This window comes from Equus asinus, chromosome 6 (genome assembly GCF_041296235.1).
Source record: "Equus asinus isolate D_3611 breed Donkey chromosome 6, EquAss-T2T_v2, whole genome shotgun sequence".
NCBI lineage: Eukaryota > Metazoa > Chordata > Mammalia > Perissodactyla > Equidae > Equus > Equus asinus.
In genome coordinates, this window is record NC_091795.1 from 85,851,352 (window position 1) to 85,874,221 (window position 22,870).

Sequence of the window (22,870 nt, forward strand, 5' to 3'; positions counted from 1 at the left end):
AAGAATAGCGCTCAGCCCCAGCAGAAGGCTGGGGAGCATTCTGGGAGGCTGGGCCTGCAGCCCTTTGGTCTCTCCAAGTGGGTGGGTGTGGGGCCAGAGCTGAACTGCTCAGGTCGACAGAAGGCATCCTCCTTTCTGCCTACTTCCCATTCAGCTTCCAGCCCCTCCCCCACATCAATATTAAGTCAATGTTAAAAGAATATCAATTTATAGTGTCCCCCATCCTTAATCTCCCTGGAACCCTATACCCTTAGCTTGCCCTGGGCCACCCCATGTCTCAATCCAGGCCTGACAGCACACCCCTACTCACTCTGCAAACCCGACTCAGCCGTTCTTCCTTTGGGAAGCTTGGCTCACACTAGCACTAAACAAATATTGCTTTCTGTTCTTTCTCCAGTACTCATCCCAGTGCTCAGCCCAAAGTGTGTCCCCTGCAGTGTTCGTGATGGCCGCAGGGGCTCTTAACCTGAGTCAGCAGAGGACACCTCATTACGCCCACACACGGCCTGAGGCGCACGTACTTAGGTGTGCATGCAGACGAGAAATGTGTGTGATGATTTCAAGCATCTGACACCAGATCCATGCCCTCTCCTGCACCAGACGTGCTCCCCTTTCCGATGTCCCTGTTCCTGTCCTGGCCCCAGCAGCCTCCTAGCCCCACTCAGCCCACTTGGAGTCTGTCTGCAAATCCACTCGCACTTTGTCCTCCACCCGACTTGTGACTGCCAGCGCCCAAATTTAGGTTCCAGTTCTGTCTACTCAGGACCCACCCTGCCAACCAAGCCCGGGAACAGTCAGGTCCACAGTCCCCAAGCCCAGCTTTCTTCATGACACCATTCTGCCTTCCAGACACAGCGGCAGGCCCACTCCTACCCACTGCCCGTCACTGAGGGCCCCTGTGATGTGGCCCTGTCTGTTCATCCAGCCTCCCTAATACACACCCTCTGCTCCGAGCCTACTGGCCTCTTTGTGGCCCTGGCACGGTCCCTGCTCAATCCCACGTCTGGGCCTCCATTCCTGACTTTTCTCTACCTGCCGTGTTCTCTCCTCTGCCTCCTGCCTGGCCCACCAAATCAGTGCCATCTCCAAGGCCCGGCTCAGCTCCCATGGACCCCAAGTTACCCTCTCTGGCCAGCACAGCCTCCATGACTGTGCCCTCCTCTGCACCCTGTGGGCTTGATTATTCCACAAAGACAGAGTCTTTAAAGCCTCGGTCTACTTCATATAACTAGAGCGCCTACTGTGTGCAGGACACTCATCTAACCGGGCCCCCATAGCCAGACTAGCCATGGCCAGGCTGAATGTGGACTCTGGGCATAAAATCCTCTGGCATCAGTGTTGCCACAGGGCCGGGGCCTGTGGGGCCACTTGTGTGACACATGAGTCCAGGCCTGGCCTTCCTGCGGAGGGTCAGATCTGGAGCTGGAGCTTCAGGCAAGGGGGCTGTCCAGAGACTGTAGACCCCAAACAAATCAGTGCAGGGAATTCCCAGGACCACCCGTTCTGGACATCCTAATGGGAAAAGACTCATTAGTGGGAATTCTGTCCTTGTCATATGTTTTCCACTGAACCAAAGGATGTGACTGAGTATCCTTTGGTTCTTAGAAAGCAACTGCTTCTACACAGAACAGAAACAGAAACTTCAGCCTGCATTGTCCCTCTCGTGACAAGTTCTGCTTCCCAGAAGGCAGGAAAGGCCAAAGAAACAGTGTAGACTCTGTGTGATGGGATCAGTTTCCATTTTTGTTGTGGAATGAAAAAAAACCCCCGATTGTGGTGTGTGCCCTGGTCCCACACTGAGGGCACAATTCAAGGCCTCTGTCTTCTGCAGAATATCTGGGGGCAGCAGTAACTGTCAGCTCTGCTATGTGCTGGCCACGTTTCAACACGAGGAGTAGGGAATACTGCCCTACTTGAGAGGAGGTCATATGGCCAGGCAGTGGCAGAGCTGGGACACCTACCCAGCCCTGCCCTGCTGTCCAGAGCCTCTAAAATGAGGCTCACGTCTCAGGGGGTTCCCAGGCCAGAGGGGAGACAAGACAGGGAAGCTTGGAAAGTGAGATGCTGTGACTCCAGTGGCAGGAGAGTATGTGCAGGGAAGACTTCTTGGAGGAGGTGAGGTTCTAGCTGTTTCTCTGAGGACAGGAGAAGAAGAAGAATGGGTAGAGGGAAGAACAGGAGCAAAGACTGAGTGGAGAGAAGCAAGACCTGGAGGAAGATGGGATGGGATAGATTTCAGGGCCCTCCCAAGTAGCCTGGCAGGAACTTCTTGGTCAGCCCTTTTCGGAAACAATTATCTTCTAATGAGTGGCCCCTTCTTGAGTGCGAGTAAGGGAGCCTAAGAGCCACTCACACCTTAATTCCTCAGCTGCTCCCTGGGTGGGTGGGCCTGAGAGAGAGGGTGGCAATGGCACGGAGGATACAGAGGAGGCGTGGACCAGGGCCCTGCGTGGAAGAGCAGAGGAATGCAGAGATGTGTCTTGGCTTCTTCCACAGTGCCCTGCTCCTCAGCTGGTGCTGTGCTGGGGCCTCCAGGGATGCTGAAAGAGGGGCTCACTCCCTTTGGGGACCTATAAGGTAGGAGCCGTGAGGCTCGTGGGGAGCCGGGGAGCTGGGCAGCTGGGGACTTTGAGTTGAGGCCAGATAGCATCCTGGAGTGTCAGAGCTGCAGGAGGAGGCAGTGGGCCCCTCTTGGCCTTTCCTGACTTTGAGTCAGCTGATGGCTTCAAATAAGCCCAGGAGGCTTTGGACTAGAGCTTCTGGGCTGCGGGGTTGACACTGTAGTGTCCATGTGCTTCCTGCCCCCACACGGCCTCTCTGGGCTGCAGGACTGAGCCAGGTAAACATCTCGCCAGGCCCCTCACCCTTGGAATGCCGCCTCAGCTCAGCAAATGCATCCCCTGGGAGTATGAATAGCAGAACCAGCCCCCAGAATCCATTGTTCTTGAAGTTCCAGGGAAACCAAAACAAATTCCCAACAATACAGGAGTGAGGACAGAGCGGAGCGTGGAAAGGGCAGAAAGGGCCAGTGGGGCCTTTGTCCTTAGGCATCCAGACATTTATATTTTCCACATTATTGAGCTGGGAAATGGCTCCTTTTATGCCAACAATAACAACCACCATCCCCTCCATGTTCTCATTTAATCCTGGAGAAAACCCAAGCAAGGCCAACATTAGCATCCTGTTATAAAGATGAGGGGACTGAGGTTCCCAGAGGCCCCATGACCTCCCCAGGGTGCCAGAGTTAGTAAATGCTGGAGCTGGGACTTGAACCCAGTGCCTCAGCTTCTTTCCAGTCCAGCTCAGTGGAGCCAGCTGCCCCCATCCCAGGATAGGATTGGACTGCAGGGTCTTGCCTGCTTCCCTTGAGCTTCCCAACGTGGAATCAGCCGGATAAGGAAGCAGATTCTTTTGTGAGGTGGCCAGGAGGCCAGGCTTGCCCAGTACTGCCTGTCCCTGAATGCTGCCGTGTGAAGGCCTGGTGCCAACTGTGCAGGGCTGGCCAGGCCATCATCCTCCCACCAGCCCAGGCTGACCATGTTCTCTGTCTATAGCCACACCTTTTCCCATAACTTCCCACTGATGTCCGTGTGCTTGGGGGCCTGGGAACGAGGTCTCCCACAAGCCCTCTCCAAGGCCAGCTCAGCCCTCTCACCAAGCCTGGGGCCTTTGCAATAGTAGGAAGAAAGTAGCAACAGATAAACCACTTAGAGATAATTAGCAATTGGTTGTATCTCCTCCAACACCAAAAGATTTTTGTGGGCTAATATTTTTAGCAGAAAAAGAAAAATTGCTAAACTCATAAATCGTGATTTTGTGTACTCATCTATTTCCAAGATTCACTGTGAGATCACTCAGAGCTTGTTCTTTGATTATGGCCATTTAGCAAATGGAATTCCAACAGGCTTGCTGGAGTCTCGCATGCCTTGCAGTTTGCACCAAGAAGCTGTGCGTGACAGCACTTCCATCTGGCAGATGGCCTCACTGGAATGCACTCAGAAGTCTCGAGAACGGAGGCATAAACAGAAGCAAAATTAATCAGTGCAATTGTTTTCTCTGCCATGAACATGACATGTCTCTGGATTTTTGAGGGCAGCATGCACGGGAAGGACCCGGCTTTGCATTCTCCACGGCTTTCAAAACCATGTCAGGTGTCCAACATGCTTTGATAGCTGACATTGGTCTTCCTGCTCACTCTCCGTCTCCTCAAAAACCCTGTCTCGGGCCAGGCCGACATGCAGCGAGCAGAGCCCTGGGCGCCCCTAGAGGCAGCAGTGCTGAGACCCCCCCACCCTGAGGAGCCAGACATTACTGGCTCTGACTGAAGGCTCTCTGGAATGTGGTTTTGGTAATTGTTATTTTTATGAGAAAATTACTTGTTTTTGTTCCTTGCAGAGCAGAAAAAGGAAAACAGCTCAAGCCAATAGCTGAACAGGAAGGGGAAGCCCATGCCTCCTGTCTAAGGACTGGGAGCTGTGGGTTTGGCGACGCCTCCAGGAGCAAAGGCTGGGAGGCAGTGGCTCCTGCAGCACAGCGCTCTACCCTGAGCTGGTCCTTTTTGGGGAACCTCTGAATCTTAGGTTTTCAGTCCACAAAATGGCAACTCAAAACCTGCTGAATATATGGGTCTCAGGATTAAAAGGGATGAGACAGGGGTTATAGGGTCTCCCCGGGAAGAACAAGCTACAAAGCACCCCTCATGGGGCGACCTGAGGTCCCGTGGGTGGGGCGGGACTCCCAAGCTTGAAGAGGAGAGGGTTTTTCTGTGGGAAAGGTGAGGTTGGGGAAGGCCAGACAGGATCCTGGACATGCCGGACCTGCCTTCTCAGGACCCCAGGGCCCGGCTCCTGGACCCGGCAACACAGGCTGGCCACACCCAAGACAAGGTTTCTCCTTCCAAACCACACCCCCCCCACCCCACATTCCTGGCCTGACCTCAGGGACAGAGGGACCTGATCACTCAGTTTCCTATTAAACTTCAGGAGCTGGAGCTGCAGAGAGGGATCTGCGTGTTCACCTACACACCTCACGCTCTGACCCCAGCACCGGGGGAGAGAGGCTTTGGGGCGGGGCTGTCCTTATGTCTGGGGCTCAGGAAGTGAGGGAATGGGGGCGCGCTGGCCAGGATGCTGCTCCTGGTGAGATGGCTCTGAATACGGGTAAGTCCCTGAGGAGAGGGACCTGATGGGGCCTTGGCCCTGCTACCCTGTGTTAGATTCTTATGGCCACTGTAACCAATTACCACAAACCTGATGATTTTAAACAACAGACCTTTATTCTCTCACAGTTCTAAAGGCCAGAAGTCCCCAGGTGCTTTCACTGGGCTGAGATCAAGGTGTGGGCAGGCCAGCACTCTCCCCAGAGGCCCTGGGGGACAATCTGTTCCTTTGGTCTTCCAACTCCTGGTGGCTGCCAGCATTGCTTGGCTTGTAACCCCACGACTCGAATCTTCAGATCTCTCTCTGCTCCGTCTTCACATCGGCTCCTCCTCCTCTGTGTCAGACCTCCCTCCACCTCTCTCCTATAAGGATGCCTGTGATGGCATTTAGGGCCCACCCGGATAATCCAGGAGAGTCTCTGCATCTCAAAATCCTTCACTTAATCACATCTGTCAAGACTCTCTTTCCAAACACGGTAACTGTATTAGTTTCCCAGGGCTGCCACAACAAATTAGCACAAATGTGTTGGCTCAAGACAACAGAAATGTGTTCTCTCACAGTTTGAGGATGGAAGTCTGAAATCAAGGTGTCAGCAGAGCCAAGCTCCTTCCAGAGGCTCTTGGGGAGAATCCTTCCTGGCCTCCTCCAGCTTCTGGTGGCTCCTGGCATTCCTTGGCTTATGGCAGCATCACTCCAGTCTCTGCCTCCATCTTCACACGGGCTTCTTCTTTGTGTATCACACCTCCTTTCTCTTATCAGGACTTAGGCCCACCCTAAATGCAGGATAATCTCAAGTTGAGATCCCTAACTTAACTATATCTGCAGAGACCCTATTTCCAGATAAGGTCATGTTCCCAGGAACCAGAGATGAGGACTTGGACATTGGCCATTTACTGAGGACCTTCTATGTTCCAGGTAATTTTCCTCATTATATCATTTAATCCTCATAATAGTTCTGACCTTCTAACTGATGAAGATACTGAAGCTCAAAGAGCTTTAGCAACGAGACCTGGCTGTCATGGCTACTAAGTGATGGAACCAAAGTAAGAACTCAGGTTGGCTAGAGGACAAGCTCCTCGCTTTTTTCACACCATCATGATGTCTCTCCTTGTGACAAATTTAGAGTTCTAAATCACAGGCATAGGGTGGAGCAGGGTTGGGGAGATCACTGCAAAGTCTGAAGGCTACCCCAAGACCTGAATCAGGAGTCTATGTAGCCCCAGGGCTGGGTCATGGATGGCAGGGCACAGCGGAGGGGGTTCTGATGGGCATGGAGGTGTTCAAGAAAGAATTACCGTGACATTTGGTAAAGGACAGTAAAGCAGACTTTATTCAGGGTGACAGTCACAATAGGTACAGGGGCCATTGCAGTGGGGTTTTGCAGTAGGGCAGAGAGTTTGGGCCCATCTCCAAATACAAGGAAAAGTGGGAATTGATAGCCAAGGAGTGGGGTGAGGGGGTGTCAGTGGATGGAAAATTACCAGGAGGAAGCATCAGGGGTGAGGGAGGTTCTGGCTAATCCCACCTGACAGGATTCTTGCTGAAGGCAGGCGGGGGTGATCCCACATCACCTGGGGGCTGGTGGGGGATGAGCAACCCAATCAGATACGGAGGGGCATCAGATATCAAGGATGGGGGATTCTGGCAAAAGTGACTTAGTGGGATTCTTGCTAAAACTGGACAATGCAGAGATGAACACAGAAGCCCAAAAGCCAGGCCTAGGTGAGAAGAGAGTTTAGAAGCGCCTGAGGAGAGTTTGGTCAAGAAGAGAATCACTCAGAGGAGAAGCGGCTTCCGTCTGGAAACCTCGGTGTTCTGAGCTGGAGGGAGGCAGCCGAGTCCAGAAAGAGCCTGATGGGAGCCACGGAAGTTGGCAGCAGAGCCAGGCCTGAGCTCTGCTTCCCAGGCCTCTCCCGGGGGCTGTGCTGCCCCCTCAGGGACGGGCCTCAGCTGGGGTCTATGAAGCGGTCTTAGGTCTACAGTCCCGTTCTCCTCAGCTGCTCTGGCCTGCCGGAAGAGGAGACAGGCAGATGGGACCACGTGACTTAGAGTTCAGTGCCAGTCCCCCAGGAGTGGCACTGGGGAGGTGGCGGGCTCCATTTCAAGCACATGAATTGACACCTGCTGTCAGCATTGGGGTGAGCTTCCAGCTTTGCCTGGGGACCCAGGGACGTGGCAGTGTTCGCTGCCCCCAGGGCACTCAAGATGGCTCCATAGAAAGACTCCCTCCTGAGGTTTCGGGGCAGGTGGGCTCGAGGCAGGATCACGGGAGTCTTTGTGGGCCAGGACGAGGATCAGAGGGGTGGAAGCAGGCTGGGAGGGTCTCTGCTGACTTTTCTCCTCAGCAGGAGGAGGTCCTAGGGGTTCAAAGGACCCTGTTTTTTCCCAGTCTGTGGCGCCAGTCCCAGTTTGGCAACTGACCCTTGGGGAGAACCAGGGCAGTGAAGTTGGAATAGCTCAGGCACAGGAAAAAGGACACAAAGGCGAACAATGTGGGGAGTGTTCAGCAGGAAGAGATGGGAACAGCGGGCCAGCTGCTGGGCAGGCCTCAGGCTCCAGGAGTCTGGGAGTGCACAAGTGACCCTGGGGCCCAGGCGGTGCCAGGAGGGGAGGGGGCCCCGACCTAGACGTGGAAAAACACAGAGGGAGCAGGGGAAGGGGAAGGCCTGAGAAAGGGGGGGTGAGCTGAGGAAGGGGCTTCCGGTGTGAAGGGCTGAGGAACAGCCACCTCCAGTCAGGCCGGAGGTTTCATCTTTATTAAGGGGCAGTGATTCTTGTCTGTTCTCACCCAGGCTGACGTAGCAGCTTCCAGCCCTTGCTGCTTGCAAGGCCTGCGCTGGAGGCAGTATAGAGAGCAGGGGACAGGGTGCTGGTCCCTAGATCCTGGGCCCTCTCCAGGGCCTCGCTGCTCCTGTCCCTCACCCTGAATCCTGCCATCCTTCCTAGCCCTCCCGTGACTCTTTAGGGTGCAATCCAAGCCCCAGCTGCCATCCGAGGCCTTCTGGGCTCTGCCTGCTGCCCTCCCCATCTTCCCGCCCTCCACCCCTCCAGCTCAGAGCTGCTGGCTTCCCAGCCCCCAGGCTTTTGCCCGTCTTGCTCCCCTTTCTCAAACACCATTTCTTCTCTCCTCCACCATCAGAAGCCTCCTAACCTCTGGGGACTCCGTTCAGGCATTGCCTCCCCTGGGAAGCCCGCCCTGCTCTCTCAGCCTGGGCAGCCCCCAATGCCCTCCATGGCAAGCCCAGAAACACTGTAAGGGAAGGAGACAGTTACCCATCTCTCCCCTGCCATCCTGAGCTCCTGAGGCCACAGTGGCGTCTCTCTGAGTCTTTACCCAGCCGGGACCAAGCTGGGCCATGCTGAGAGCAGGTGTCCACAGAGCGTTTCTGGATGAATGAGCTGGAGAGCTCAGGGTCAGCGACCTGGGGGGAATCTTTCAGAGGTGGTGAATGGAAGAGAGGCATTTCGCCTGCTCTAGGGGTCTAGAAAGCTGGAAAAATACACTCCTCAAGGCTCGTGATGGAATGCTTTCCAATGGCAGCAGGATTCGGTGTCTCAGATTCAGGTGTCTCAGCCAGAAACGCAGGGAGAAAGTCCCTTTCGAACACTGCCAGGAGGCAGGTGCTGGGGCGGGAGGAGTGGGCCGAGGGTCAGGAGCCCTGGAGGAGTCTGCGGCCAGGGAGCAGGGCTGTGAGACTGATTCTGGGGGGCTAGGGGCAGCCCCTCTCGTAAAGGGTCAACTTTTGGCTTTCCTCTCTCACGTTGAGACCAGAAAGGTCTTAGATGGAAGACGGACTTAGAGGCAGGGTTGCCAGGTAAAATATAGGTTAAATTTGAATTTCAGATAAATGAATAAATTTTTTAGTCTAAGTCCATCCTAAATATTGCATGTGACATACTTAGACTGAAACAATCATTTGTTGTTGATCTGAGATTCAATTTAGCCAGGCGTCCCAAGTTTTAATTTACCAAATTGGACTACCCTAGGCGGGAATCAGCCTGGTCTGAGGGGCAGGAGGCCCACAGACCCCATTACAGTAAAATGTTTCTAAAACAAACACCACCTCCAGCAACTTGCACAGAAAACAAAACATGTGACTTCCCACGAATACATTATTGTCTGAAGGTGGAAGTCGGTGGATTTGAAGGAAAAAACAAAGTTTTCTGATGAGGAAGAGTGAGTCACAGGCAAGCTGAAAATGTTTCTCTGGCTTTTGGGGTCAAGCGGACATGGACCCCCTTTCTCCCTCCTTTGCAAATCCGTTCACGCATCTTCCCTTGGCAGGGCCCGGGCAGGGCTGGGCTGGGCCCTGACTAAGTCTACCAAGACCCTCCAACCGTGCCACTCCTGGCCACCAGCCCCCTGGGCCCCTGAGGCCCCTCCTGACTCCGCTGACCCTACAGAGGGGCCATTGTCTCCTAGCCACTTGCCTAGCTCTGCCTGCACCCATGGAGCTGGGCACTTGGACCCTTAAGGCCAAACTGGGGGCTGAGCTTTAGAGCAGCCAAGAAGGCCCCTCAGGGAGGCAGGCAGGCACTGAGCCAGCTGCTGAGAGGATGTGATGTCCCCAGGGAGGTCTCAGCCCTGAGCGCTGGGGCTCGGAGCTGGAAGAGGCCACCGTGGGCTGTCCGTCTCCCCATCAGCAGGGGGCTCTTTGAGAGAGGCAGGGTGTCTTATGGCTCTCCCTCCTAGCCTGTCCCCAGCACAGGGGCTCCCCTGTCCCACAGAGTGTGGAATGCATATTACCTCGGCAACTGCAACCCCAGGCCCTGGGGACAGGCTGCCACAGGACAGGCAGAGATGTGTGCAGTGTGGCTGGGCCTGGGCCTTCCTCCCTCGCCCCTTGTCTAGACTGCTTCGGCAGCAGAGGGCCCTGTTAAACCCACATGTCTGATCCCAATGCTCCTCTACTCAATACCCCGCAGGGGTGCCCGTCTCACCCCAAGTGAGCACTGAGGCCCCACCAGGGCCATAGCCCACACTCTGCCCCGTTACCTCCTGACCTCAGCCCCCAGGAGCCTCCCCTGGCCGACCCTCTCTTCCCACGGGGAACTGAACAAGCAGGGCTTCATACTTGCCATTCCTTTTTTCTGGAATGCTCTTCCCCCACAAGGGTCCCCTCCTTCAAGTCTTCCCTCAAACATCTTCTCTGACCTCCTGACCCGTTAAGATTGCAGTCCCCTCCCCATACACCAGCACCACCTTCCTCTGTCTCCCCAGCAAGCTTCACCCTCTGTGATTTACTTACGTTTGGGGCCGACTGTCCATCTCCCGCGCTAGACCACAAGGACTGAGAAGGCAGGCATTCATGTCTCTTCCTAGGACAGGTGGGGCCCCCAGCAGGTGTGGCTGAGTGGGAGGGGCCCCGTGCACAGAGCAGCCCAGCCCTGGGGGACAGGTGAGGTGGGGACTGGATCTGCCACCTCACAGGGGGCTGACTGTGCAATGAGCACCAGGAAGCCCCTTGTAGCCTCTACAGTGGGGAGGAGAGGGGCCCGGACACATCTTCAGGGTAGCCTTCCACCTCTTAGGGGCCATCTGTGCGAGCTTGCACCAGTTGAGCTGCTATAAACTTCAGGCCAGGTCCCACTGCCACGGAAGGGACACTGGGGATCCTGAGGAGGGAAGCCCAGCTGCCCACCATGGACGGATGGGGCGAGAGGGCAGGGTCACAGGTCAGGGAGTGACCTTTCTAACTTGGGGTCAGTCGTCCTGGCAAGCTGAGCACAAAGCCAGCCTCTCCTGTCTGCAGGAGGTCGTCTGGCCTCACGACATTCCAGGCATTCTTTGGGGTCTTTGTGGCCTAGGTCTGTGTCTGGGGGGAAGTAGAGCTTTGTTTAGTGAGGAAGTGTCTGACTGACTGCAGACCCCTTTGTTTGGCTGCCAGCACAGCCTGCCTTCCTCAGGCCCCACTGTCTGGCCCGGCTGACCAGCTGGGGTGAGGGTGGGGGTGGGGAGAGAGGTCCCTGGGGCTGGTTCCCTCCCACTGCCCTGCAGGCACAGAGCCCGTGATGGGCCTTCCTTCTCAGTACCCAGCTGGGCCTGGCCTCAGGTAAGGGGAAGGCTGAGAATACCAAACTTCAGCCCCTTATTCCAGAAGCAGCATCTTAAATGGGATGCAGCCTGGCCTGTGGAGAGAACCTGAACCCAGGGGTCACCCACATTGGCTTGAATTCCAATACTACTTACCAAGAAGGTGACCTTCTCCAAGTGACATCAACTCTCCAAATTTAGTTTTGTAACCTGTAAAATGGGCTAATAATACTCACCAGACAATGTTATTGAGAAGATTAAATGAATATATGATTGTGCCCAGGATGGTTTCTGGCACGTGCAGGCACCCAATAAATGTGAGTTCCACGGTGACAGGCGATTCTGAGAGGGAGACAGAGCAGGAGAAACCCAATCCCTGTCTTCAGGGACTCAAGGGGTAGAGGGCAGCAAGGAGACCCCCAGGAAGAAGAAAGAGAGACCTGGGACAGCCCCCACAGACCTCACAGATGCATGTGGCTGCCCGTGAGGGTGAGGGGCCCATGCCAGGAGGTGGGCATGCTCCATCTTGTCATCCTAGACCAAGAGCTGGGGGCACGTGAGGCCCCACATGCCTCGGAGAGCACTCCAGCAGATGGGGCAGGAACACAGAGAGCTGGGGGGTTACCCTGCTCTGGTCCACATGCTCCAGATCCCTGGGCTGTTCAGAGGCCAGACCGGGAAGGAGGGACTCACCTGCCCAAGGAGGTCAGCCGGGTACCTGACTCTCTGAGAGGCCTACGCAGGTACCATGGGGTCCGCAGATAGTGAGGGGCACAGGGGCAGTTTCCAGGAAGCAGCTACAACTCAACCCCAGGAGGAGCAAGTCTGGCCACCACAGGAAGAGCTCCCTGAGGAGTGAGCTTCCGGGCAGCGGTGGAAGGGGCAGAGCTGCTGAGTGTGGCCAGGGGGCTGCAGAGAGTCCCTGCCCTCAGCAATAGGCTGCATCCAGCCCTGAGGGTCCGGAGTTCCTGGAGGGGCAGCAGGAGCATTTACTAGCTGCGTCCTTGGCGAGTTCGCTAAGCTCTTCCTTCATTCGTGAAATAGGATCTTCATGACCGCCGTGCCAAGTGGCATCGCATGCAAGGTTGCTAGCACAGGGCTCGCATCAACAGACCAGGCTGCTCTCACTTTTCCGTGGAAGCCTGGCCTGTGAGCCCGAGCACCTCACTTCAAGCCCTGGCTCTGCAGCCAGCTCACTGTGTGGCCTTCAGCGCATCTCTGGCTCTCTCTGGGCTGCCCTTGCTCCCTCTGTGTCCTGAGAGGAGTGACAAAACCCTTCCTGCTCTGACCTGCTTGGTGCCTTTGGCTTGTCCCCAGAGGGTCTTGCTCTTTTCCGGTAGAGCAGGGTCAGATGTCCTGCATTCACCTTCCAGTGGGGTAACTGCAGCTGGTAATAGATGCACCCCAGCTACAGGGGGTGCTGAGAGTGTCCCCTGGGGCACGGCTGGCTGGCCTGGGGGAGGGAGGCAGGTGCCCATTACTGCCCATTCTGGGTGTGTCCCAGCCTGTAGATGCCTGCCGGAGTCACGTGGTGTGCAACAAAAAGACCAACTCCATCAAGATCAATAATTGTGGGGAGAGGGCTGACAGGGGCCAGGGTGGTCAGAGGGATTCCTAAACTATGCGGCAAGTAGAGGAGTGGCAGGAAGCAATGGCCTTGGAAATGTCTGGTCAGTCTTATGGAGGAGTCATCACAGCAGGGGTGAGAGCTGGCTGCAGGCCGGGGCATACAGCCCCGGAGAAGGGGGCCGCAGGTGAGTGTGCAGTGTTTGCAGGACGCTAATGTCCAGAATCCTGAGCTAGGGGTGGCCTTGCCTCCACTTTAATCCCTATACACAGCTGGGACTGAGCAGGGGGCTAGCCCTTCTCTGGGCCTCACAGTCTCAGGTCTCTCTGTGGCTAACTGAGCCAGTGGGGGAAAAGGCCCGCCCTTCCCCTGGTGTGAGCACCTGTCCTTGGCTGGACACTGCAGCTCTCTATCTCCCCACAGAGAAGGCCAGGTCTGCTGCTGGGAAGAAGTGGGAGTAGCTGGCTACCTGGAGCTCCAGCTGTGACGTGAGCCCAAGGTGGGACGGGCCACAGTCCGAGGCTGGGCCTGCTGCTGCCCTCCCTCTCCTCGTCCTGAGCCCCCAAAGAGCAGGGTGGAGCCCCAATGGAAGTGACACCATTGAGAATAGAAGACTATCCCCATCTTCAATTGGGGGTAGAAGTTTGGACAGAGCAGGACGTGCTTTGGGAGAGAAGCGATGTCATCGAACTCCAGCAACTATTTGGTGAAACCCCAGATGGATGCTGCCTTCTAGATCAGAGATCTAAAACCTTCATGTGTATATGCATCACCTGGAGGGCCTGTCAAACCACGGAGTCCTGGGCCTGAGCCCGGAGCTTCTGATTCGGCAGGTCTGGGGTGGGGCCTGAGGTTCTGCATCTCTCAGACGCTGGGTGCAGTGCTGACACTGCTGACCCCCCAACCATGCTGAGGAGCACCGTCTACATCTTTGTCACTGAGAGCAGGGCGCTCGGCTCAGCAGCAAAACACTGCTGGGGAGCGCTTGTTGGAGATGTAGAAGATGCCCCTCCTCCAGCTCTGAATCAGAGTCTGCATTTTGACCAGATCCCCGGCGATTCCCAGGCTCATTCACCTTCACTGGGCAGTGCAGCAGCACTGTCCATTAGGACTTTCTGCGACGATGGGAATGTTCCGTGCTGGCACTGTCCAATACACTAGTTACCAGCCACGGGTGACGGTTGAGCATTGGAAATATGGCTAGTGTGACTGGGGAGCTGAATTTTTTAAATTCTATTTAGCTTTAACTAATTTAAATTTAAATAGCCTCATGTGGCTAGTGGCTTCCGTCTGTCAGCACAGGTCCAGAGTAACCCAGCCCAGAGGGCCCGTAGAGGTTGTCAGTGTGCAGTTGGGGAAAAGGTTCAGAGAGGGATCAGAACCTGCCTGAGGTCCCTCACTGAGTCAGTGACAGGGTGGGACCAGAACAATGTCCCTGGGCTCTGAGGCCAGTGTTTTCTCCTCTTCATGGCACTGCCCCCAAGACCCTGAGCACTGGCCCTGCCTTTCTCTCCAAACCCCACTGTGTGCTACAGCTCTAGGATTCAGAGTTCACCAGACTCTCAGCAGGCAGCCGGGTGTGAACACTGAGCTTAGCTGTACAAGTGACTGGAGACATGCCCACTTCTAGTGCCGTATGTAGCAGTAAGAACTGTTCACCGACCGGGAACAGACGTGCGGTAGGCTGTGTGTGCACAAGCTGGACACTGAGTATACCACACACTTGAGCACACAATGAACTTAGGATAAAGACAACGTTCAGCTTCTCCATGATGAGTAATTAAGGTTAAATGAAATCATGAGGGTGAGGCCTACTCCACTAGGATTAGTGTCCTTATAAGAAGAGACGTCTGAGAGCTCACTGGCTCGCTCTCTGCCTTGTGAGGACACAGCAAGATGGCAGCTGTCTGCAAGCCAGGAAGAGGGTTCTCACCAGAAACCCACCCTGCTGGACCTTGACCTGGACTTGTAGCCTTCAGAACCGTGAGGAAATACATTTCCATTGCTTAAGCCCTGGGTCTGTGGTATTTTGTTTTGGCGGCCCGAGCCGACTGAGACACAGGGGAAATTGGTTTGATTTTAAAAGCTAGAGGAGAACAAGCCACATCCTATAACCTTTGCTGTCCCTCCTCCAGGAAGCCAGGGGACCCTGGGACAACCTACCCTCCTCCCCAGCGAGACAGGGGATCCCACCAACACTCCCCTCCATAGCTGAGAACTCTGTGAGACCCGAAAAGGGTTGGGGACCTGATCCTTAACATAAGCAAGAGTTAGCAGTGTGTGGGACTGGGGAGGGGGCCTGGGGCAGGTAAGACATTTAAACAGGGGGTGATGGCTGCGTGGAGAGGAAAAAGACGTGCAGACAGGGACGAGGAAGGTCTGCAGAGGACCTTAAGATTCGGACCCAAGCAGGTTGGGCCCCCAAGCCCATAGCACCCCTCTACCCAGCAGACTCTTCCCTGAGAGCCTTGTGGGCCCCACTAAAGAGACTGGATTCGAAGCCACAGGCCTGGGGTTTGACTGAAGGAGTTTAGACCAGCAGGTTTCTGCGAACGTGTTTATATTTCAGACAGATCACCTGCCATTCGTGCAGATGGTAGCTTGTAGCAGGAGAGACTAGAGGCCTAGGACCAGCTAAGAGGCAACAGGGGAGAAGTTCAAGGGCTTAGATCGGGTCATTGGCAATGGAAATGGAAAGGAGAGGACAGAGAACAGAGACATGAAGGAAGTAGAATTAGCAGAACTCATCCCAGTACTCCAGAATTCGCAGAACTCCGTGGGAGGCGTGGAGTAGATTGGGGGCAGGGAGACGGAGGGCAGAGCTGAAGGTGACCCTGATTTGCGGCGTGGATCCTGGGTAACAAAGGTGCCACTCAGGAGGGCAAGACGCAGCAAAGCACTGAGGAAGGGGAGGATGAGTTCAGCTAGAGAAGGTTCAGGTTTGAGGCCTGGGGGCAGTTGGAAGGGTCCAGAGGGCAGGAGCGGTACTGGTCTGGAGCCCCACAGAGCATGGGGAGGGGGCAGGGGTTTGGGACCCCTGCGCAGTACTCATCTGCTGTCCTCAACAGGGCTCCCTCCCTCAGTCCCCGGAGGTCCCTGTGGATCTGCCCGGGGCAGGGGTGATGCTCTGTGAGCCAACCAGGCCCGAGCACCTCTGCACTCTGTGTGCTCCAGCCAGTGTTGCCGCTGAGAAAACGGGTGGTGCACGGCCTACCTGTCCTCTGACTTAACCAAGCCTGCCGAGGGCCCACTCGTCTGGTGGCCGGAGGAAAGAATGAAATGAGGCCAATGCAGCAGAAGCTCTGCCTCCGTAGAGGCCTCTTCGACGCCTCCACGCTCTGTGAAAAGAGCCCCATAAAATGACTCTCCACACAAATAGAAAGATTATTTCTGGAACTAGAGAAAAAGTAAAGTGGCAGGATATTGAGGATCAAAGGAGGGACAGGCTGGTTACCAGCAGCCCCAAGGGGACCAAGGACTGGAGAGTGGGCCAGCCGGGGCCGTGGAGGCAGGTCGGCTCCAGGTGAGGGAGGCCTTGCCAGAGTCCCAGCTGTCCACCCTGCTATCGACTGCCTGAGAGGTGGTGAGCTCCCCATCACAGTGAGAGCCCAAGCTAGGACTGGAAAGCAGCTGTTAGAGAGGTTGCAGAGGAGCTCCCAGCCTCAGGAGGAAGGCCCCACAAAGTCTCAGACCCTTCACCTTGATTTTCCCCAGATTCAGCCGTTCTTTGAACCTGGTTCCCCCGGCGCGGACAGTTTCCACTTGGCACGTGGATTTGCCATCCTAGGGATCCCTCCCCTCCTGTTCCAGTCCTCCCCGTCCCTCCCAGCTAATTAATCACACTGTGCATGTGCAATCAATCACAGGCGTCACTCCTGGGTGGGACCTGACGCTAAGTGGTCCCACAGGCCAGTGCCTCTCAAACTCTGATGAGCATAAGAACAACATGCGGATCTCATCCAGCTGGTCTGGGTGGGGCCTGAGAGTCTGCATCTCCAACAAGCTCCCAGGTGCTGCTGCCGCAGGTCCTGGAACTACCCTTAGAGAAACAAAGTGATAGCTGCCAGTGAGACCCATCAGGATTCTACAACAGGGGGGTGGCGGAGGCGGGGGGCATTAAGAAGCCCCCGGTGCAGGATTTCAAAGGAACGGACTCAGTTCTTTCTGAAGCAGAACTAAGTCCAACCCTGCCTCTGTCCATCCTGGGGACCATTCCTGGTCTCCCCTGCTTGAGAAGCATAAACCTGCCATAGGAGGGCAGCTGCACCACAGCCTGGGGACCCCCGTGTGACCTCCCGGTACCCCCACCTGTCCCTGGTGAACTGCTTCTGTCTAGAGGAGCTCTTTACTGGTTGTGGGGGCTGGCTGAGACCCCATCACACCAGGGCTCATTTCAGGGGCAGCCCCGCCCAGCCAGGGCCCTAGACAGAGGAGTCTCCTTCCTCCCCACCCCAGCTGGCTTCTGACCACAGAGGCAGCCTCTGCAGAACCCTTCCCTGGGAACCAGTAGGCCTCAGCCTCTGGCGCTTCCCCCTCTGGGCCTCAGTTTCCCCATCTATAATGTGGGGGTAAGCCGAAGGTTCTCTTGGAGGTACCTGGCTCAGCACCCACTGAATCAGGCTTCTGGGGCTCAGAGCAGGTGGGGATGGGGCCATGGATGAGAGGTGAGTGTGAGTGGTGGCGGGGCAGGCGGCTCCATCAGGATGCACACGCCTCCACAGCCTCTCTCAGCACTGAGGGTTCTCGGATATTTTTAGGAAGGTTGGCACCTCCTGGGCTGTGATTCATTAAGGCAGCTGACAAAGATCAGCATCTTTCGAAATTGCAGAGAGAAGTTGAGAAGTTTCCCTAGTATTGCTGTGTGTGTCGGGGGGAGGGGGTCGCACTCCTGGTGTTTCTCCTCAGAGCTGTGAATGTCGGGGAAGGGGAGGTAAGAGGGTGGAGGGAGGGGACGTGTGGGGTGGGGGGAGGGGGGGAATGGGCGGGGCTCCTGGGCGTGTGCATTCTGAGTGAGGGGCTTGGTGCCCAGGGCAGGGCTATTCTGCCATGACAAAGCAGAACCTCTTCAAAGTGTCCCAAGTGTTCTGGAAGGATGCTCTTCTGTGTGTGTGTGTGTGATGGAGCCAACAGGGACATTGTGACATCATGGCCCAGGGTTCAGAGCCTCATTTGCTCTATTTCAATAAAGCTTTGTTGAAGTCCTACTGTGGTCAGAAACTGCGTTGCAAGGCCCATTTACTTACTGCTTTTTTCCATTTGTGCATTTATTCTGCACACATGTATCAGGTACCTGCTCTGTGCAGACCCAAGTCGGGTCCTGGGGACAGGGCTGAACCAGACCCGGTGCCTGCCTCAGGGCTCAGTGCTGCAGGAGAGAGGCATACTATCTGGCAAGACAGTGAGGGCACCACGGGGGGAGCTGTAGGGAGCATCCCAGAGAAGTGAGCATTGACAGGACCTGGAGATGTGACAGGGAACAAGGGAATCGCTGGGCAAAAGCAGAGGTATGATGCGGCAGGCATATTTAGGGGCACGGAGCAGCCAGTGCAGTCCTGACCTGCAGAGGCCTGGAATGCCAGGCCAGGTAGGGTGTTCTGGCTGCTCTCAGAGTTCACCGCCTCCCTCCATCCCCGTCCAAACATGCCCTGTCCTTGTGGGGACTGAAGAGGCCCCTGCCGCCCCCAACATCATTCCCAGACCCCATGGCACCAGCCCCCAGCCCCAGGGCTCCAGCCTCCACTATTTCTGTCTCTTCTGTCACCATCACACCACCTCCCTTCATTGCTGCTATGACAGGATGGCATCCCGTGCTATCCTCCAATGGGCAATACCACTTTGGGACCTGCCGAAGGAGGCAAGAGGGTAAGGACAAGGGCCTGGAGGCCTGGCAGAATTCCTTCTTACTCAGAGGAGGCTGGTCTTTTTGTTCTGTTCAGGGCTTCAACTGATTGGATGAGGCCCACCCACATTTACTTAAATGTCACCTATTTAAATGTTAATCCATCCAAAGACACGTTCCAAGCTGACGCTGAAATTAACCATCAAGGAGATGGTGGGCCTGGCCACAGCTTGGCCCTAGGCCCTGGGACCTTCCATGAGCCCTGGAACCACCTGTCCCATTTCCTTTTTCTGGCCTGTGCTCAGTTTACCAAACTGTCCCGGGAGCCGGCCTGACTACGCCAATTGATGAAAGATGCCCAACATCCACGGGGTCTGGGCTTCGGGCCGCCAGGGGAGCAGGTAGAGTGCTGGTCCACGGGCAAGCTGCCCCAGGGTGCAGGCTGACTGGGAAATAGGTCACCCGTTGTCCACGCCGCTGTGAACTCAGAGACTCAGAGTCCGACGTTTCTCTTTTCCTAGAACAACCTGCAGGATGCCTGTAACTTTCAGGAGCGTTATTCACAGTTTAAAAATAGCAAGCACCACGCAGCTCAGGGTGAGGGAGGCCGGGCGCGGGCTTCCCCGGGCGGGGCGACAAAGGCTGTGTGCTGGCTGGTGCAGGGGCTCCGGTGAGGGGGCAGCACAGGGCCTGGAACCAGAGGGGCCTGGGGAAAATGCCGTGCCTTCCCCCCTCCTTCATTCATTCACCCACACGTACACCCTGAGCTCTTCTCTGGGCACCGAGGGACAGTGGGAACAGGATCTGGCCCCACCTGGAGGTGCTCAGGAGCCAGCAGACACAGCGACAGTGGGAGTCAGCTGGGGCCTCACGGGAGCTGGGGGGCTGGTAGAGGGTGCGCCTCTGGCCTGCCTGGAGGATGAGGTTGAGTCCCAAAGCTGACGGCTTTTGGGCAGGCCCTGAGGGGAACAGCAGCTTCTCCAGGGGCCCAGGTGCGCTGTGGAGGGAGCACGGCAGCCCTCTCCTGTTCTGGAAGCAGTTCCCACAGGGGTGAAACAAGGAGGCTGGATGAGGAGCTCCAGGAATTCGAGATTCATATGTATAAAAAGTCCTCCTCCACTCCCAGATCCTCCTGTACATGCGTGTGCATGAGTGTGCGTGAGTGTGCATGAGAGCACCGCTCCGCCCCAGCTGATGCTGAAGCAGATGTGGTTTAACACCATGAACTTAAGCATGTCCACACCCACCACGTGTCCCAGCTCCCTCACCCCACAAGTCCCAGGCTGCCCTCAAACCTCCTGCTGTGACCTGGGCCCACAGCTGCCCACTCATCCAGATTCCTGGGCTAGGAGCACCTCTGACTCCTGCCTCCCTGTGGGCCTGAGTTCACAGAGTTCTACAACAGTCAGCAGACCCCTCCTTCCCTCAAAGCCGGGGGGCCAGTGGCTGCGCCTCCTGGGGGCGCGGCAGCACCATCCCTGTGGCCACCTTGCTCCAGCTCACCTATCACCCCAGGAGAATGGGCTTCTGTGTCGGAAGTCATGGACGCCTCTTGTGCACACTGGGCCCTGTCCGTGAGTCTTCTCTGTTCCTGTGGGTTTGCCTCTCCATTCGGCCATGAGCTCCTTGAAGGTAGGATTCGCAGTTCTTCATCACTCCCACCCACTTGGTGCCAGTGCAGTGCCTGCCACGTCCCCTCACTCAGTGTGACGGGATGGCGGAGCAGTTCTGGGGCCCTGTGTCCCAGGCTGTTGCCTGCCTCTCACCTGAGCTGGGACTGATGGATTAGGCCTGCTGACCTCAAAGAAGCTCCATAAGGGAGGCTGCAAGTGGATGGGAAATGAGGAAACTGAGGCACAAAGGCACCAGGTGGCCAGATAGGAGGGGGCAAAAGGGAGGGGCCATAAGCAGGCTCAGCCTTCTCAGAACCCTAAGCTGTCCTTTCTCCCATTCAGTGACCTCTCCATCATCTTGCCCCACTGCCCCTCTCGTTTCCCAGAGCCCTTCACTGCCATTCCTTCTCCAACCTCTTCTTTTTCACAAAGTGTCCCACACTTCAAAATGATCTCATCTCCCCACCACACCCCTGTCCGCTGGCTCCGGGGTCCAGCGGCGTCTGGAGGAAAACCACCAACTTGACTAAATCACATGGACTCAGATCCAGCAATGGATGTCCAAGTGGACCCTTGCAAAGTAGCCACGATCCAGGGGATGCTCTGAATCTGGAGGGGAGAGGGAGATGCTCAGCGAGTAGGCAGCCAGCTGCCTGGTGACCTCTGCTTCGGGGAATTTGAGGTAAAGCAAAAACAGAGCCAGGTCACCCCAAGGCTGCCCACAAAGGCCTGGGGCCCCACTTACCCTCCTCAAGGCTTTGCTGGACCCCTTAGGCAACTCTCTCCCCTTTCATTACTCTAAACCCCTGCCCACCCACTTGTCTCATGGACACTTCTTTCCTTCCTATCACCATCTCGGCATCTCTCCCCCAGGGATAGCCTGCACTCCTGAGGCAGGTGAGAGCCCTCATGGAAGCAGGTGAATCCTTGGAAGCTCCATCAGTCTCAGAAAGCTGGTCTGCTCCAGAGCCCTCTGAAAACCTGTGCAGCATTCTCCCTGCCTCTCTCCGCTCCTTTCAAGCCTTTCTCAGGAGGGCGAAACGCTTCCAGGGGGAGCTTTCAGATGGTGGACGAAGCATGGCTGTATTCCCTCCCTTCCCCATCCCACCAAAATGCCTGGAAAATCCCTGTCAATGTGGCAAAGAGCTCATCAGTGACGAGAGATTCTGTTGACTTTCTGGAAAACTGGAAGCAGATTATACTGAACTGACGGATAAAAGAGAGCAAGGAAGTCACAACCTAAAAGTGGCCCCAGAGAGATGAGGAACAGACACTCTCCGTAGAGAGTCAGGCAGGCAGCCCACCCACATCTATCAGAGTTCCAGAAAGAGAAAATGACCTGGCTTAAAGACACAGGTCTTGCATCTGAAAGGCAGGATACCCTGGAATATCCTATGAAATTTCAGAAGGCCAGTGACAAGAAGATCTTAGCTTCCAGAGAGTGAAAAACAGGTCACCTACAAGGAATGGGAATCAGGTTAGCATCAGAAATTGCATCAACACCACAGACACCAGAGGCCAGTGGGTTCAGAGGGAAAACGATTTTGAAACTTCGATCCTATAACTAGACAAACTATCAATTACCCTTTTCAGACAAAGATTGTTAGAGGATGTACTACAAGCAAAACGAAAAAGGAATCGAAGAGAGGAAGGCATGGGGAAAGGAAACAGTGGAACTACCCCATGCGGTGCCCTGAAAGGAGATCCCAGCCAGGGTGCCCACAGGACCCCAGAGAGCTGACGGTCCAATTGAGACCCTTCCACAAATAGTATGACTAAAAATCCAGTGGTTTTAAGGATATAGAAAGGAAGAGGAAGAGTGTGTTTCTTTTTTGAATGAGAAAAAAGGCAGAACAAGAGGTAGCCAGGGAAAAGAAAGAACTGTGCAAGAAGTCAGGGTGCACGTGCCTACAAGGCCAGCTGAAATGCAGCAACTGACGGGTTTGAGAAACTGACGGCACGTAGGTAGGAGGACTCTGATCCAAGGTGCATGTCTTTTTTATCCAAGCAGCCTAGATTTTGTGACTCAGGAGTACGATTCCTTTTCTAAGGGGCCAACTTGGATACTGTTTACATAATCATCACATTGTAAAAGTTATGTTGAAATCAACCAATGGACAAAGCCCAGCAGTCCTAGTTAGTTCCTGAATAGCCTGTAAATGTCATAACCTTGATCATATAAAAGAAGTTGATAGAGTAAAAGAACTTGATAGTGTCCTTGGTACAGTTAAAGAACTTGATCATGTAAAGTAAGGCAGACTGTAGAGCTGGGAGGTGTAGGGAGGGGAAGTGGAGGCGCTGAAACCACTTTCCTCTTCTCTTTGCAGAGCAGGCAGCGGGGAGACACTGTGCAAAGCTAGTAGAACAAAACACATCAGGGTTTAAGCAAATCACTTACTGTTATAAGGATAACTAATAGAAGAACTGAAAACAATGTAACAAAACTAGGAGAGGAGCAGAAAGGCCAGGGGGAAGGACGCACACTAAATTGATCACTTTTCATAGCAGGAAGTGAATAGATACTGTCCAGCTAACAAGCCACAAAACAAAGGTCAAAGCACATTTAGAACCGTGGTGCTAACCACCAGAACGTAAGCAGAAAGAGTTAGATTAGTTTCCTCTGCGTAGTGGACTGGGCATCATCCAGAGACTAACTTT

The 22,870-nt window shown here is 55.2% G+C and overlaps 1 long non-coding RNA gene across 1 annotated transcript in view; it reads left to right on the forward strand.

Moving 5' to 3' along the window:
• The window catches only part of LOC123286478 (uncharacterized), a 33,153-nt gene extending 15,513 nt beyond the window's left edge, over positions 1–17,640 (forward strand). Inside the window, exon 3 of the long non-coding RNA XR_006528863.2 lies at positions 398–17,640. This is a non-coding gene — a long non-coding RNA (uncharacterized lncRNA). The remainder of the gene's footprint in view (positions 1–397) is intronic.
• Positions 17,641–22,870: the final 5,230 nt, after the last annotated feature.